This window comes from Zeus faber, assembly GCF_960531495.2.
Source record: "Zeus faber genome assembly, chromosome: 6".
Taxonomy (NCBI): Eukaryota; Metazoa; Chordata; class Actinopteri; order Zeiformes; family Zeidae; genus Zeus; species Zeus faber.
Genome location: NC_137201.1, coordinates 5,382,891 through 5,388,473, shown reverse-complemented (window position 1 = coordinate 5,388,473; position 5,583 = coordinate 5,382,891). Strand labels below are relative to the sequence as shown.

At 40.8% G+C, this 5,583-nt stretch overlaps 1 long non-coding RNA gene across 1 annotated transcript; it reads right to left on the bottom strand.

Annotated features, from left to right (window-relative positions):
* Positions 1–4,001: 4,001 nt before the first annotated feature.
* On the bottom strand, positions 4,002–4,894 carry LOC307231160. The gene is made up of 4 exons (XR_013844191.1): positions 4,839–4,894; positions 4,588–4,670; positions 4,382–4,480; positions 4,002–4,173 (listed from the first exon to the last, which is right to left on the bottom strand). It is a non-coding gene; the product is annotated as an uncharacterized lncRNA (long non-coding RNA).
* Between the last annotated feature and the right edge of the window lie 689 nt (positions 4,895–5,583).

Below are 5,583 nucleotides of genomic sequence, written 5' to 3'. Positions count from 1 at the left end.
GGCCCCAGGTGGTCAGGGTGGGGAAGCACACTTCAAGCGTCCTCACTCTCAATACAGGATCCCCCCAGGGTTGCGTCCTCAGCCCCCTACTGTACTCCCTGTACACACATGACTATGTGGCCCGGTCCAGCTCCAACACCATCATCAAGTTTGCTGACGACACCGTTGTTGTGGGCCTGATCACCGACTGCGACGAAAAGGTGTACCGCGAGGAGGTGGCTGACCTGTCACTCTGGTCCCAGGACAACAGCCTCCACCTGAACGTCAGCAAAACTAAGGAGCTGATTGTGGACTTTAGGCGAGGACCACAATCGAGGACGCACGTGCCCTTGGTGATTCACAGGATTTCTGCTGACAGGGTGAGCAGCTTCAAATACCTGGGAGTCCACATCACAGAGGACTTAACATGGACTTTACAAACAGACACTCTGGTGAGGAAGGTGAGGCAACGTCTTTACCACCTCAGGCAGCTGAGGAAATTCCGGGTCTCGTGAGGATCCTCAAGTCATTCTACTCTGGAGCAGTGGAGAGCATCCTGACCGGCAACATCACTGCCTGGTTTGGGAGCTGTACTGCTCAGGACAGGCAGGCCCTGCTGAGGGTGGTGGGTTCAGCTGAACATACCACTGGAACTACCCCTTCCCCCCTTGCAGGAGTTATACACCAGGAGGTGTAGTAGCAGAGCCTGCAGGATCATGAAAGATCCTCATCACCCCAACAACGGACTGTTCCAGCTGCTGCAGTCAGGCAAGCGCCTCCGCAGTCACACAGCGAGAACAGAGAGACTGAGACAGTTTTTTCCCGCAAGCCATTAGAACTGTCAATGCTGACCTCACCAGGGGTCCTCACTGAGCCATACACATAGGCTCCACTACCTACTGTACTATATGTAGCATACTGTACCACACACTGTGTCACTGTTCAGGGTTGTTCGTGATGCCGCATTGCTGCGCCGTACTGTTGTATACTGTGCTGTATTATCCCAAGCACTACCTCACTTTATCCACATGCCACTTTAATGCACATATCTGTATATACATAATTGCCTATTCCATCTACATTAGCATATTCCTTCTATCTATTCCATTTTATCTCATTTTATTTTATTGTATTTTATTTTATTCTATATATTTTAACTTTATTCTATAAGTATTCGACTTACTGTATTACGTTTTAGGAGTCAGTTAGTTGGTCTATTAGAAAGAAATTTTTCCTAGGATATATTGTGTGTTATCACCGGGTGCGTTGCATTACATTTCACTGCATATATGTATGAAAGTATGTATATGTATGTGACGAATAAACCTCTTGAATCTTGAATCTTGAATCTATATCAGGATTTATAATATTGCTTACTCCCATCATCTCACCTTCCTAATCCCACCCTTCCTTCTTATCCCATCACTCTCAATCTATTCAGTCACTTACTATATGTATGTCTAACTCTGCAATGTTCTATATTTATCTTTGTCTATTTGTAATGTGTTTATGTAGATATGTATTCCTACAAACTTCCTGCAATACTAGGACAGTAAAAAGGATTGTAAAGGAGGAAAACTCAGACTTCTCTATGGGAAAACATAGGCACGGTAGTATAGCTATTGCCTTGGATGCACTGTGCCATCACCCCCTAACTAACCTCAATGAAAACCATTATGTTTGTTAGTTGGAATGTGAGAGGCTTGGGCTCACCAGCTAAATGTAGCATTGTCCCTAGTCACCTCACCAGGATGCAAGAAACTCACCTCACTACATCCAAACACCTCAAACTCAAAGCTTAATGGGTTAATCAGATGTTTTCTGCATCATACAACTAAAAAAAAAGAGGTGTTTCTATATTGATCAATAAAAGTCCCACATATCAGAAAAAAAATCACAACATCAGACACAGAAGAGCGTTACATAATGATTAACGGAATTTAGGTAATATCAAATTAACCATAGCTAATATTTAAGGCCCCAATGAGGACGACCCAAACTTCTTTTAGAATATATCTTCAAAACTCTTAGAGTTCTCTGACTCAATTATTATACTGGGAGGAGAATTCAACACAGTACTGGATCCAAGTTTAGATCATTCAGAAACCACCCATGGTGAATCTCCCCCTCTTGGAGTAGTGATTCATTGTTTATAGAGCCAAACATGGTGAAATAGTTCCCCAAAGAGAGGGATTGGTCTCGACTCTGTATCACAAAAAACTGTTCTTGTCATCCTACAGGTCGTCCACAGGACAGAGTAATTGCAGCAGTTCTTGATGATAGAAGAATTAATAAAGATTGCAGGTTGAGAAGTTGAACTCGTGCATGCTGCACAAGTTCAGCATGCTGACAGAATAGGTAGAAAAAAAATGATTTTTTTTTGTTATTGCTCAGCCAGGATGGAATCTCTATGGTTCCTGCTATATTTGAGGTTTGTCGTGGTCATTTCTGTATTAAAGGATCGTGAACAAATTCCTTGTTGCGTGTATATTTATTTCAGAGGAACAGAGTTTGTCTTTGCAAAGAGAGGAGAGAGAGAGAGCGAATGGCAGGACGCAGCCTGTAGTCGAGCTCACCCGTCCTGCTGGATACAGGAAGTACGCGTGTATATATGTGGTGAGATGTGTGGGACTGTTGGGGTGGGGTGATGCACTGTCCCGTCTGTTGATGACCTTGAAGTCCTTATAAGGATTTGTCTTCGACTATGTGTTTTGCTGTGTTCTGCTAACGGGTCACAGGTGTTCCTTGTTGTGGGAATAACGCGTCCTTGCCTAAAGTGCATGCTGTTCAGATAGTGTTTTGCACATATGTTATTGTAGAAGCGGAAAAGGAGGATTTTGTCTGTACATGTTCGAGTATTGGCCTGATCCTATATTGTCAATGATGTCACTGCAGCCCCAAGCCAGAGGGCACAATTTGTGCAGAACATTCCAAAACTCTTTCAAACATTGGTAGACTGTTTCTTCTTTTCACGCAAACCCTGACATTCTCCTGGAAAATTTAGTGGTACAATCTAGAATTCATAGTTTTGTCCATGATGGGAAGCCCTCCTGGACGAATCAAAGCAGCCCAAAATTATAGCCTCATCCCACCGCCGTGTTTCACGACTGGGATGAGGTTCTTATTAAAAGAAAACATTAAAACCCTGCATTACAATATTATTGTAATGCAGTGTTTTTACCAAACAAAACATTACTCATTTGATCCAAAAAGTTATGTGCAGGGGGGGTGCAGACCTGTTGGAGACCTCTGACCCAAACCACACCCTGTTTTCCTGTATAAAGCCTCCTGTCTTTTTCTGTGATATCAGATTGACCCGAGCTCTGCTTTGGAGCCGTACTGAATCTTTCTCTTTATTCTGCAGAATAAATAATCTTGAATATTCTCAGTTTTGTTTTCTTGTCGTGGGCAGATTAGCCTCACCGATCATTGCGGAAGAATTTCTTCCACAATGAGCAACCATGTTCTCTTGGAAAGTAGCGTCTTCTTCCTTGTTATCTTACCATTATTCCTGTTCAGTGTCTGACTGATGGGGGACTCATCAACACTGACAGTAGTCAATGCAAGAGACGTCTGCAGTTCCTTAGACTTTACCATATGCTTCTTTGTGACCTGACAGAATACGATACGCCTTTCAAAAACAATTATATGACGCCTATGAAATTGTTTTATAAACTTTATAAAGGTTATCATATATAACCTCAAGACTAATGAGCATAAACTTTCAGTTCTCTCAACTCAAATTTTTGTGATTGAGCCATGGTTTGTTTCCACAAACCTGCATCGTGAGGACCACTCTTTGCAGACAAGATCTAGCAGTTTTATGTTGTTTTATTTAAAAAATTAGCCAGCGCCACCTGAACTCATTATCATCCCCTTGATTGAAAAATGTGACTCTATTTATCCCTTCAAGTGAATTGTTGATCCCAAAAGTTCACAAACTTTTCCCGACAGATATTTGATGCTTGATGATGGGTCTTCTTTATCTATTTTTTCTTTGAAATAAAACACTTTCAAACTAATTTGATGAACATCATGATTTTATTTGTAGGACTTTAGCTGACGTTATGCTGACATGACAAGGATTCTCTGTGTTGATTTCATGTCTTGAATCATCATTTATTTAATCCATCGAGTTGATTCATTTCCAAATTGCAGAAAGTCCTTCCTAGCAGTGAGGAGGGCAAGGATTGTCTAGAAAAATTGAGGGGGAAAATAGAGTGAGAGAGAGAGAGAAATCTACTCAGTGATTGTGATATTATAAAGAACACTCATTCATAAATTGATGTCATGAGTCATCAACAGTTCAACATATGGACACTCCTGTACGTAAGCATGTCAATGTTTACATCCAACACTGCGTCCAATCTGAGGAGGATGTCTGTACGTCAAATGTACTCACTGGTTTGAGTCGGCCCATTTCCTCCTGAACAGCCTGATCCACCTGTTTCTTTGTTTGTGTTAATGTTGCTACCAACACTTAGTTGGTTACCCTGTCCTCCTGTTAAAATAAAGACAGAAAGAAAATTCACTTATGAGGAGGGAAGAGAAAAACCAAGAAGTGTCCATTTTTAATCTCTAAAGCCTTGACGCGGACAAAGAACTGACCCGTGACTTGAATGTTGTTTCCACCACTAACGCTTGAACCGCTGAAGTTGATTCCACTGCCTGTGATATTGTCTCCCATTGTCCTACCAAAATGCAGACACACAGACAGACTTGTTATTTTATCTCACAGAAATATTATTTCTCCTTGCATTTGTATTTAAAAGCTTTTTAGGCAAGAGCATTTCTACATAGAATTGAAATTCAGACCAATCTAGTGTATTCCAGAAGCACTCTCACTCACTCTGTCCTACCTGTGATGTGAGGTTGTCGTCCTGTGCTGTGAACTGAGCTTGTTGGCTTCAGGTGCAGGTGTGAGGAGAAGACACAAGTCTCTGCTTATATAGCCGTCCTGGACAGGTGTGTGTGGGTGTGTGTGGGTGTGTGTGAGGGTTTACTTGCAGTAACCTGTCGCCCTCCCTTCCACAGAAGTGAAACCTCTTTAGTTGGAACTGTATGGGAGGTTGTTTTCAACTATGTGATCTCACTGTTATTACATCATCATAAACTGTTATTATACTATATAATTATAATACCTCATATTTATACATTTGTCACTTTCTCAACAAATTATATGATAACCTTTTAATTTAGGGCTGTTTAGTTTTTATGTTTTGATGGACAGTCTGCTATTTAGCCACATGTTTTTCAGTTATAGAATTAATTTTACTAAATGTATTTGACCACCATTGAAAGCATGGAAGGGGGTGGGAGTATAAAGGTGTTCGATTTCTTCGGATTAGCACACATCTTAATTTAAGGGCCCATCATTTCATTGTGATAGGTCTGAAGTTTCCACTGAAGTTACAGTAACATGTTTGGAATTGACCATCTGTATTGTTTTGTTAAATTGAAAGGAAATGTGCATTTCGCATTAAATTGTTTGTTTACTCATTTGTTTAGCTTTTCTATATTTCTTTTCTCTGATTTTGTTTTTTTCGTAGTTCAGAAAATTATTGCTAATTTTATAAACAACTATATCTATTATGATTTATCAGC